The sequence below is a fragment of the Triticum aestivum genome, chromosome 3D (genome assembly GCF_018294505.1).
Source record: "Triticum aestivum cultivar Chinese Spring chromosome 3D, IWGSC CS RefSeq v2.1, whole genome shotgun sequence".
NCBI lineage: Eukaryota > Viridiplantae > Streptophyta > Magnoliopsida > Poales > Poaceae > Triticum > Triticum aestivum.
In genome coordinates this window covers 475,033,006-475,046,166 of record NC_057802.1, presented here as the reverse complement: position 1 = coordinate 475,046,166, position 13,161 = coordinate 475,033,006, and positions in this window count along the sequence as shown.

Genomic DNA, 13,161 nt, shown 5'->3' with positions numbered 1-13,161 from the left:
TGGATTCTCAATCTCGTCAAGAATTAATGAAGGATAAAGTCGGTTTGCAAGTCGAGGGTGAGAATTTTCTTTGAGATGAGCCTTGTCATTTTCATCAGCATCAACATTTGTATCATCATTCCCTTCGGGATTGCCTTTTGATCGGCATTTGGAGTTTGATTTTCATTTCCATTTGGAGGAGCATTTGCTTCAGCAGTGTCTTGACGAGTTCTGCTTCAAGTCATAGGAGCATCATCATCAGAGGACTCAGGTGCATTTCCTTCAATAGGCTTGACGCTCCCAATGGCCATTTGCCGAATAGCATCCGAAATCAGTGGTTCATCTATCACATTTGGCAGGTGCTCCTATTGGGAGCCGTTAGATTCATACCGCACATTTACCGTCTCCATAACTTTCATGTGTTGAGAGTTATAGACATGATATGTATGCGAGTTTGAGCCATAACCAAGAAGAAAACCTTCATGTATCTTAGGTGCAAACTTGGAAGAATGATTCATATCAAGAATGTAACAAGGTGCACAAAAAACACGTAGATAAGAAACATTCGGTTTCTTGCCAGTGATAAGCTCATATGAAGTTTTCTTAAGGAACTTGTGAAGATAAACACGATTGATAACATGACAGGCAGTGTTATTAGCACGAACCCAGAAGCGAATGGGAGTTTTGTACTCACTGAGCATTGTTCTCGCCATTTCAATGAGAGTTCTGTTCTTTCATTCAACAACTCCATTCTGTTGGGGAGTGTATGTGGCAGAGAACTCATGTGTGATACCATGTTCATCGAGAAATTCAGCAATATGAGTATTTTTGAACTCAGTTCCATTGTCGCTTCTGACATGCTTAATTTGCACATCATATTCATTCTGGGCCTTCTTAGCGAAACTTTTGAAGATATCTTGAGTGCAGGTCTTGCATTCGAGAAAGAATACCCAAGTGTAACGAGAGAGATCATCAACAATAACCAGACCATACTGACTGCCACCGAAGCTTGCGTAATTTTGAGGACCGAATAAATCCATATGAAGGATTTTAGTGGTCTTGTTGTGGTCATAACTGTCTTGGATGAGTGATGCTTCATGTCCAATTTGCCAGCTTCACATGCAGCACAGAGACGATCCTTGTCGAATTTTACATCAGGAATGCCACGGAGATGGTTTTTCTTCACTAGGGTCTGCAAATTTCTCATACCTGCATGACCAAGTCTTCGGTGCCACAGCCAACCTTCGGTTGCTTTTGCAAGCAAACAAGTTTGGACTGAGGGACCCTTAGAGAAATCCACAATGTAAAGATGACCCTTTCTAATTCCCTCAAAGACAAAGGAATTGTCAGAGGTCATGAAGACAAAGCATTTGGATATTGAGAATAGAACTAGCATGCCTAAATCACATAGCTTGCCAACAGACATGAGATTGAATCCAAGGGACTGAACAAGTAAAACATCATCAATGGACTTGTCTTTGGATATAGCAATTTTACCTAGCCCAATTACCTTTCCGTTGTTGTTGTCGCCAAAAGTGATATACTTCAGAGGAGAAGCAGTTAAGCAGGTGTCGACAAACAACGACTTGTCTCCGGTCATATGACTAGTGCATCCACTATCCATTATCCATTCTGTACACCCGGAGACATAGTCTTGCAGAAGAATTAGGCTTTCTTAACCACCCATATCTTTGCAGGTGGCTTAGAAACAATAGAGCGACCAGGATACGATTTCTTTCGGTAAGCATAGTTATTGCTCGAGGAAGAACAAGCATAATTGAAGGAATAGGCATTAAAATTTCTTCCTGATGAGTGAGCATAATGATTGTATGAGGTATGCATGTACTCATTCTGTCGAACTTTTTCTGCCTGCATGGTTAGTTGAGCAGTAATAGGCAAGGCATCAACAGTTTTCTTAGGCACCCAAATAGCTTTCTTTGGAGGACCATTTCTGCTGTTTGGCCCAACATAGCGAGCAACAATCTCACCATGTTGATTTTTAAACAACTTATAGTTGTTCAGAGAATCATCACCAGGATATTCAGAGAATCCCGAGAGTAATGCTAGATCAAGCGTTTTGCTCATTGTTGGAACTCACACAGTTTGAGGATATTTGATGAGGTTCCCACTAGGTGCCATCTTCATTCAGTTTCCTTTTGAAATCAATCCCTTCTTTCCTGGGATTTTTGTGAAGAATGGATTTCTTCAAAACATTAGAAATGGTTTGATGCCCTTTGAGAGATTTGAACATTCCTGTCTGAAGAAGATCCTTCAACCTAGCACTTTCATCAGAAATAGAACCATTTTCCTCGACTGAGGGGTTAGCATTCACAGATGATTCAGCATTTGATTCAGCATTGGTTCGTTCAAGGCATTTTAAACATGGTGGCTCAAACACATCAGGTTTCTCTTTAAGTTGTTGGTGAGAAGAGAATTTTCTCTGACCGAATCCTCATGATCCTCTCTCAGCACCTCGAGTTCCTGTTTCCTTTTCACGTAATCATAGGTCGATCTTTCATGGTCTGCTGAGAGAAAATCATGACGATTTGTTAGTTCATCCATCTGTGCCTTCAGAGTGGAATACTTCTTGACAGATTTTTCTCCATCTCCTCAACCAACAACCCTTTAGATTTCCTGAGATTTTTCTCAATTTTCTCAAGCGAATTGTGTTGAATATTATCAATTTTGATCAACTTGGCATGGTCATCCTTATCAGAAGAATAATGATCACTAGAGTGAATCTTGTGATTTTTGGAGGATACCTTTTCCTTCGAAGCTTTGGCCATGAAGCAGTAGGCAGGAATTCATCATCGCTTGAATGATTCGCGAACAAGTTGGTTGCAGGAGAGGAGGCACATGCTATGCCACGATGCCGGAGTCGGAATCCTCATCGGATTCTTCTTCTTCTTCAGAACCTGACGATTCTTCATCATCAGAATCCATTTCCTTCCCGGTGTACTCCTTGGCCTTGCGAGAGGTATTCTTGTGGTTAGGGGAGGACTTGGAAATGTTCCTTGATGAAAATCTTGACGAAGATTTTGAAGTGGAGTTTTCCTTCTTCTTGAAGAATTTCTTCATTTTCTTCTCATCTTCGGGGTCGTAGTTCTTGCTCTTGCTTTTGCCTCGATGGTTGCCCGAATCATATCTCCACTAGCACAGATTTCAGCTTCCTAGAGAGGGCAGTCCGAAATGAAGTGTCCAGGCTTTTTGTACTTGAAATAGGTGTATTCTCCAGCAGGTTTTGATGAAGATTTTGAACTCCCTGAGTTGCTTGAACTTATTTTCTAGAACTGGCGCTTCTTGTGAAAAAGTTGGAATCTTTTCATGATCAGTGCGAGATCTTTGCTGAGTCTTTCTGGGTCATCTAAATCTTCTTCGACATTTCCATCAGAGGAGGAATCAGCCACAGCCTTGAGTGCATGATTTTTGCATAGACTTGAGCCATACAGATCTCTTTTCACTTATTCCTGTTCCTCGTGGGTGTTCAGTCTTTCCATGATATCAGCAGAGTCAAGGTCTTTGAAATCACATTCATGGATCATTAGAACAAGTGTGTCGAAAGAACTGTTAAGGGATCGAAGTAGTTTCTTCACGACTTCATGGTCAGTGATGTCTTTGGCGTCAAGACCTTGAAGTTCATTTGCGATGCCACTCAGGCGATCAAAGGAGGTTTGCTGACAGCTTTCATTTCCAATGCGCTTGAATCGATTGAACTTGTCTCGAAGAGTATCTATTCGACCTTCTTTCTGAGATGAAACTCCTTCATTGATCTTCTCAAGGACATCCCATAATTCCTTCGCAGTTTCACACTAGTGATAGCGAAGAAATTGCGCTTGATTGATATGACCGCCAATCTCATCTTTGGCTTGAGCATCCAGCTGAATAAGCTTCTTTTCTTCATCAGAAGGGGCTTCAGGAATGGCGATTGTGAGCCCGAACTGCACCATGTTCCACATATCATCATCTATTGCTCGGAGATAGATCTTCATCTTCTCTTTCCAGAAGGGGTAGTCCGTCCCATCGAATATGGGAATCTTGAGATGCGATTTGTAGTTCACTGAAGACATACTTAAACTCCAAAGTCGTTAGACTAAAATGAGCAGAGTCAAGGAGTACCTTGCTCTGATACCAATTGTAGGAACGAAGTATGTCTACCAGAGGGGGGTGAATAGGAGTTCTAAATTTTCTTCGGAAAACTTAAATCTCTCAGAACCCAGCAGCGGAATGAATGAAAAACAAACTACAGCGAACTAAAATAGAGTACCAAAGCGAAACTAGACAACACATTGAGGCAAATTATACGAAAGAAAATGCATCGAAGGGAAAGATGGGTGATAGAGATAACCGAAGATGCTCGATGGCGACAAGGAATTTGTTTGACCAGTTCGTCCTTCTGCACAAGGACTACGCATGGTTGGAGGGGTTGTGACTTAACACAGAAGATAAACTCTCTTCACCCTATTCTCCTCGACAATCGATTCGTCAACCGATGCTGATTACTCGTGGTAGATACTTGAAGGCAATCTTCGAACCTTTACAGACTTCTTGTTCGAGAACCACAATCACTCTTGGTCTCTGAAGAAATTGACACCTAACCGTCTAGAGAGTTTGCAGCTCTCAAGAGTAATAGGCAGAGCGTACTGGACTTAGATTCGAGTGATGCTGAACCACTATCTAATTCTTCGGCTCTAGGGGTTTTTCTCTCGGTGTATTTTAAACTCAATTCGCTCAGAGACGGGGTTTCTCAACAATCTTCTTAGAATCAAACGCAACAGCCACCGGACAAAGCCGACGCAGGGTGGCTATTTATAGCCGCAGCCTTCTCAGATGGGAAATGACCATTTTGGACACGAGGTCCAGCCAATGGCCAACCGACACGTTCACAACGGTCAGATATTGGTGCTATGGTCACATTACTTGAGGAACAAGTAATGCTAACTCTTTGGTCCGAGACAAATCTCTCGCAACGAAGAAGATCACAGTCTCTTGCTGGGAAGTATTTGCTCGGAGCACAAAGAGATTTCCCTCACAGCTTTCATAGGATTTGGGTTTAGCATCAGAGAATCAAAGCTTCAAATGATGCACCCCTCTTAATACTACGGTGGTCCTATGACTCAAAGAAAGAAGATGAATAACGAAACAAATGCTACGTCTTCACTTCGTCTTCATTCTTCCTCGAACGCAGTCATTTTCTTCGAACAGACACCGAACCAATTGCTTGAACTTCAGCAATTCTTAGGGGTCACTCTTGTTAGCTTCATCTTCGGTGATAACCTTCGCTGCCATGCAGGGAGATTATCTTTGTCGTTTGCATCAAACTCCTCGATACTTCAGGGACCTATTACTCTATGTACACTAGCAAACACATAAGTCCCATACTGTTTATGTCAACAAACTCCAAAACATAAGGGGCCCATCATTGCACCAACAGTGTGGACTTTGGTGGACTTGCCCGATGATCGGCAAGCCATTGAGAATAAATGGATCTTCAAGAAGAAGACGGACACTGATGGAAACGTCACTGTCTACAAAGCTCGACTTGTCGCAAAAGGTTTTTGACAAGTTCAAGGGGTTGACTACGATGAGACTTTCTCACCCGTAGCAATGCTTAGGTCTGTCCGAATCATTTTAGCAATTTCCGCATTTTATGATTATGAAATCTGGCAAGTGGACGTCAAAACTGCATTCCTTAATGGATTTCTTAAAGAAGAGTTGTATATGATGCAACCAGAAGGTTTTGTCGATCCTAAAGGTGCTGACAAAGTGTGCAAGCTCCCGCGATCCATCTATGGACTGGTGCAAGCATCTCGGAGTTGGTATATACGCTTTGATGAGGTGATCAAAGCATATGATTTTATACAGACTTAAAGTGAAGCCTGTATTTACAAGAAAGTGAGTGGGAGCTCTGTAGCATTTCTAATATTATATGTGGATGACATATTGTTGATTGGAAATGATATAGAATTTCTGGATAGCATAAAAGGATACTTGAATAAGAAATTTTCAATGAAAGACCTCGGTGAAGCTGCTTATATATTGGCATCAAGATCTATAGGATAGTGATGCGGAGCATCCTATGGTCATCGCCATGTACACTACGACTACTCCCCAAGCCCCAAGGAGACATAGGACGAGACCTCAAGCATACACCATTGGACACAAGGTTAACTTTCTCCTCTTCGAATCATCACTTTCCACATGTGAGACATGGCTAGTACCTCAAACATATGTGCTATGCATGACCAGGAACCAAGAGGAAGACCATGGAACAGCTAGGAGCACTGGACAAGACGGCGAGGACACCAAGCGCGAGGAACAAGAGGAAGGGCTGCCAGAAAGCCACAGCTCTCGGACGTCCGACAGCCACCGGATGACCGGGCCATACCAGGCGTCCGATGCCTGGAGGTCCAGTCTGCCAGAACCACTATAGCCGAAGGCCAAATCTATAGTGACCGGACGACCGACCAACACCGGACGTCCGACACACCCCAGCGCCCGGACGACCACCGGCCACCGGATATCCGAGAACACCGAACTAGAGCTAAAATGTCGGAAGTCCAGACCTTACCGTACGTTCAGACCCCCACGAGCGACCGGACATCCGGTAATGGTCGGACGTCCGACGCCTATCTGCGCACAGCTTCGGGCTAAAGCCCATGTACCCGTTTCGCCCCTCACTTAACCCTTCATGGCCCTAGACTATATATACTCCTCCACCTCCTCCTAGCTAGGGTCAACATTGTGATAGCTCATTTGGAGATAGAGCTTTGCTCATCCCCTTGAGGTCTACTCCACGAGAGACCGCGGCTTCTACGGAGAAGATCCCTCAAGTGGATTCAAGACCCCTCACGGGAACACCACTCAAGACCTCCTCTCGGAGAAGAACTAGTTACCGTGTATCGTCCTTTGTTGTCTTTGGATCTTTGCGACCTTGTTGTGTGTTTGGATATAGCACATGTGTGATCGTTTCTTGTTGATTTGAGTGTTTCCTCTCGTTACCCCCGTGTTTCCCCCCTCGTTTTCTTCGTGTTCTTCATGGGAATCACCTCCAATCATGAAAGATCGGCCTACACCGGGTTAGCCCCGTACCATATGGTATCATGAGCCAGGTTGATCATGAATTTGGAGTCTCCCCCACCGTTTTCTAGCCTAGTTTTGTTTGATTTTGTCCTAAATTTCGAAAGTCCCCACCAAAAATAGCCCCAATTTTTTTGTGATTTGTTGGTTTGATGATGTTTTATTGATTTTGATCCAGATTCATTGTGTTTCGAGTGGATCTAGTATCTCCACAAGTTTGCCCACTTTACATCCATGAAATCTCCTCAATTTTCCACCAAAATCCCCAATTTCTGCCCAAAATCGTGTCCCGGATCTCAAATCTTGAGTTGACCCCGATACACCGGATGACCGACGTTTACCGGACGTCCGGAGCCCTTCTAGCCACAGGAAGTACGACCTTCATCGGACGACCAGAACTCCAAACCAGAGCCAAAATCTCGGATTTCCGAGCTCTTCCGGGCGTCCGTCCACCGAACATCCGACAACTCTCGGGCGTCCGACACCTGAGAAAACTGACTTCGGCTGATTTTTGTTTCGGCCATAACTAATTCATCCAGACTCGGATTTTGACATTCTTTAGCTCGTTTTGAAGCTTGACATCCCCCATCCCACAAAAATACCACCATCATCATTTGACACCATCAAATTTTGTGAATTTTAACATCTTTGCCTAGGTCCTTAACCATATCATCCGCATAACCACCATAGCCTCCCGCAACCTAACCCATTTTGTTCCCCATAGCATTAGTGGTTCCTTGAGTAGTGATTCGAGTCTCCTAAGGTGTTTCGACTACTTAGGGATGGTTCCTTCTTCATCCAACACCACCATCACTTCCGCATAACCTTGCCCACCATACTCTTTCGCCACCCCAACTTAACCCAATTTTGTTCGAGCTTGTTTGAGTTATGGTTTGTGTCTCCTAAGGTGTTTCGGCTACTTAGGGATGGTGACCTCAACTTCGACTCGCATAACCCATTTTTGCATTTCCGCAATCCCATTGATTTTCCACAAAACCACCACCGCATTCCACTAACACCATTTGACATTTGCCAATTGAGATTTTGAGTTCGCATTTTTTCCGTTACCTAGGGTGTTTCGGCTAACTAGGAACGGTTCAACATCGACAACACCGCCTCTCATCATCATCACGGATGGTAACCTCAACGACATCATTGTATATTCTCCCTTGCCATTGCATTGTTAACCCCTAGCCCATTTTGCGTCACTTGCCTATCGAGACTATCCATTGAGTATTGCCGGCAACGTTACTTGTGCACATCAGTGACCATCGATCTACACCTTCCATTGAATACATACCATATCATCTTGGTATCATCATATCATCCCTTGTGTCACAAGATTGTTCCCGCATATACACAATTGATATCTTGGTATTTCACATAGTGGCCATACAAAAAAAGAAAAAGAAAGAAAAAAATTAAGCTCTTAAGCGAAAGAAAAAGAGAAACAAAGAGCTTGTAAGCAAGAGCCATAACATCATACCACATTGCATATAAGATTGTCATATCCGATCATCTTGGATCATCTTGAGAGGAACACCGGACACCATACATAAATAGTATACTTGGGATAGAAAGTTGATACATTTTGCATCTTATAGGTTGTGCACAAGTGTCGTATCCGCCTATTGAGCAATCGTGCTAGCGTCTCTCTAGAGTTGTGCAACACGAGCATTTTCCATGGATTCCACATTTTGTGCTCATTCCTTGGTTGCACGACCCCATTTATCTATCCATGTTTTTGTTTCTGTGTGCCATTCATTGCTATTGGTCTACTTGTTGCTTTTGCGAATTTGTGAATCTCTTTCAACATTATTGACTCTTGATAACAGTTGCATCAAATTTTTGTGCCACTATCCTCACCAAGCTCCACCAAAAGCTTTACTTGCGTAGGTGTGAGAATTGACAAGATCTGGTACCAATTGTGCTATTTCCTTGTTACATTATTGAGTGATCATTGATCCATTTTCAACATCTGGTAAGGTACATTTGGTCTAGCTCTTCTCTTTCCCCCACTCACATTTGCTCGAGTCTTGTGATGGATAGGCAAAGCATTTCATCTCCGGTCTACAACAACAACAACAACAACAACAACAACAACAACAACAACAACGAGTTTGGTGCCATGAAAAACAACTTGGACGCCAAGATGGATGCTCAAATGGAGGAGATCAAAGCCCTCATCAAGTCAAGAGATCTTCCTCATCTTCGAGAATACGCTCAAGTGCACATGCTTCTAAGCTACCATCTTCGGCAAGGTCACATTGGCATCGACACCATCAACGACGAGAACGTGAAAGTAAAGATCTCAACACCAACCACCGCTCTACGACTTCACCATCTACCTTGGCATCTTCGCCAAGCAACTTCAAGGCATCTTCGCCTTTGGACATGCGGCATCTTCGCCAACAAGCACCTCAAGACTATGCTCAAGAGAAGCTCCCCAAGCTCAAGTCTGCGACTTCCACGAGCTACTATGACCTCGACACCGACCATGAGCTTCCTTTCTATGGGACTCAAGACTCTGAGGAGTATCTCGAGTGGGAGCACAAGATGGATGACTACCTCAAGCTACATCAAGTCCCTTCGGAAGATCACGTGAAGTGTGCCACAAGTAACTTCCATGACTACGCGTCGACATGGTGGCTTCACACACCTTCGAAGAGTTTCAACATGAGTTGGCCCAAGACAAAGAAAGCTATGCGGCGAGAGTTTTTGCCTTCCACCTACACGGAACAACTTCAACGCCAATTGGAGAACACCATCCAAGGATCCAAGTCCCTCGACAAGTACTTCCACGAGATGAAGAAAGCCTTGCGACGAGCCGGTGTGAACGACCCAATTTGGATGAAGTTCCACTTCATGATGGGATTGAACAACGACATCTCTAAGACTATCTTCTACGAGAACTACAAGTCCCTCAACGACCTCTACATTGGTGCTCTCAAGGCGGAAAAATAATTCATTAAGGCCAAGGCTTCTTCACCCCAAGCTCACTTCGTGATGACCAAGCTCCACGGCAACAAGCATGAGGGTAGTACCACCAAGATGTCCAAGCCCGACGAGCTCCAAGACGACGCTCCCAAGTTCGACTTCACCGACATCCCTCTTTGTGGCACTGATGGTGCCGAGTCTACTTCGAATCTTTTTCAAGATGGTGCGGTGACGACTGCGACTATGTAACCAATCAAGGAACATGCTTTGGAGGCGAGCGACAAGGTGGCGAGCAAGGATGATGCTTCCATCTTTGGAGGCGAGAGTAATGATGTGCCATCTTCGGCCTTCATCCATGGCGACGGTGACGAGATGGTTGAGCATGGGATTTTCCCTTCTACCACGGCGACGTATGATGACTTGAGTGACTTGTGCCACCATATTGAGAGTGAGATCGAGTTCACCACTAGCCCCATATATGATGAGTTTCCCCAATTCCCATGTGAGGAGAGCCACAACCCCCACCACTTGAGTGAGATGAGTGACTCCACCATATGTGACTTTGAGTGCACCTAGTTTGAGGGGGTGAGTGAGCCACCACATAGAGAGAGTGTGATGGTTGATAGGTCATGTGAGGCCACTTTCAACACTAATGACTCAACCTCTACCTCTATTGTGTCTTCTCATTTGGTGCTAGGCCCCATATATGATGACGCGCCGATCCTCGACAACTTCATCATCCCTTTGGACAAGACGGTGGCCATGGTGGAATATGTTGAACCCCCCACATGGTTCCATCAAGATGATGATATTGACCACCATTTGGTCTTTGCCACCTCACCTACACCACATGAGTGGAATGAGAAAGGTAACATAGGTGAAGGTGATGCTCTTGTCCCACTAGTGGACTATCTTGACATTGATTGCCTGCATGACGTTGACGCACCTATTACCATGGTTCATGCTAGTATGATTTCCCCATGCGATGATTTACCCATTTATGATGAGTTTGATGATTGCCATGTGGAGTCTATTAGTTGTGATGCCATGTTGCATAGGATTTATTGTGACAATTCTTTAGGTCACATCATGTTTGATAATTCGCTTAATTTGTCATATGCTATGCATGAGATCAACCATATGTCATATTTGCAATCTCATCAAAGTGACTATGCATATGCCATTAAAATAAACCCAATTTGCACATATGGCATAGATGACAAACCAGTGGTTCTTGGCATTTGTTTCTCTTGTGATGATATTGATATGCTCCCTTTGCATCATTTATCTCATATGCCATGCCATGACCACCTAGCTTTGGACATGCATTGTTTGACATGTTTTCAATTTTCTCCATCTAATGCTCTCGATATTGCTCATGAGGAGACCCCCATAGTTTTCTCATACGTTTTAGGAGATTTTGATCCATCCCATGCATTGCATGAATCCCATGATTGTGTGCACCATATGCCTCCCATGAATAAAAATGATATTGTTGTGCCACACACTTGCTATAATTGCATGCTCAATTTGTGTCCCCATTGTGTTATACATAACAACTATTCTTTCATGATGGATGACATGTTCTTATACCATGCTTCCAATTTCTTTAAGCGATGCTTATCTTGTGCTAACTCTCACGTGCACATACACATCATGATGGATGATGTGTACATTTACCACACACACAATTTCTTTCGTTTGTGTATTTGTTGTGTAGGTACTCATGCTTACTTGTCAACCTCACAATCCCATGAGTTGACAAAACGAGCTCTAGAGAGCAACGATGACTTGGGATCCCATGGATTGTCCCTACCGCCGTTCCCTTCACGCATTTCTTCTACATGGCCCTCACATGGTTATGGGTTATTGTCCATTATGTATCATGTTCCCATATTGCCATGTTCACTTTGCATGATATGCTCATTCCTATGCCTTTGCCATGCATTTGTGACACATGCATTGCATCACACATGATGATTGATTCTACTACTTGTATGTGTATTTTCAAGCTTGATGGAGATATTGCATGTTATTGTCATCTTCCATTTGTACCCCATACCTATGATGATACCTTGACCATGATTTTCTTTCGTGCTTGCAATATGTCATGTGCATTGCCTATATCTACTATTTGCACACATGACATCCTTACCATGATTACCTCTAATATTGTCAGGACCCCGATTCCAAGTCACATCGATCTAGCCGGTAACACTTCATATCACTTTGCGGCCTCACGCACGGTATTCCCACGGGTTTCGCCTTACCATGGCCCGGGACCGTTTGCGCCTTTTGGCTCACGTATATGATAGTGTCTCTAGCATCCATATGACAGAGAACCCGGGCCGACATGACTAGTCGTGAACCCAAAGTGGCACCAACTTACGGGGACAGGCATACATGAATCAACATCGAGCATGTCGGTCAGCAGCGTGTGAATCCGAGCTGTAGCACTGGGCTAACAGGACTCCGGTGAACCGGGCTGTAGCAGGCTAGGCAGGACTCTGGATGTCACCGTGTGACATTTCCCCGAAGGGACAGACACAGGAACGAAGTGAATCACATGCCGGCCAGTCAAGTGTTCCGGAGCAGTAGTGCTGGGCTAACAGGACTCCGATGAACTGGGCTGTAGCGGACTACTATGGCTCATGGAAGCACAGGACTACATTTCCCCATACGAGAGGCTGCCAAGGATAGACAACTAGGTTGTCGGATCCCACACATACCAAGCATTTCAATCATACACACAATATGCCCGATATGTGCAAATACAACATGGCATCACAACAAGACTCTACGACTCAGAGTATTTATTCATTAGGCTCCGAAGAGCGAGATATTACAAACATGGGTCTCATGACCCAACATTCAGAGCATACAAGTCAAAGCACATGCGGAAGCTTAACATGTCTGAGTACAGACATCTACAAATGAAAAAGGCTGAGAAGCCTGACTATTTACTAGATCCTGCCGAGGGCACAAGATCGTAGCTGAGGTATCAAGCTAAACGTCGAAGTCCACACGGAACTACTAGCGAGACTGACGTCTCTCTGCAAAACATAAAATAAGAAAACGTGAGTACAAATGTACCCAGCAAGACTTACATCAGAACTATCTACATATGCATCGGTATCAACAAAGGGGGTGGTGGAGTTTAACTGCAGC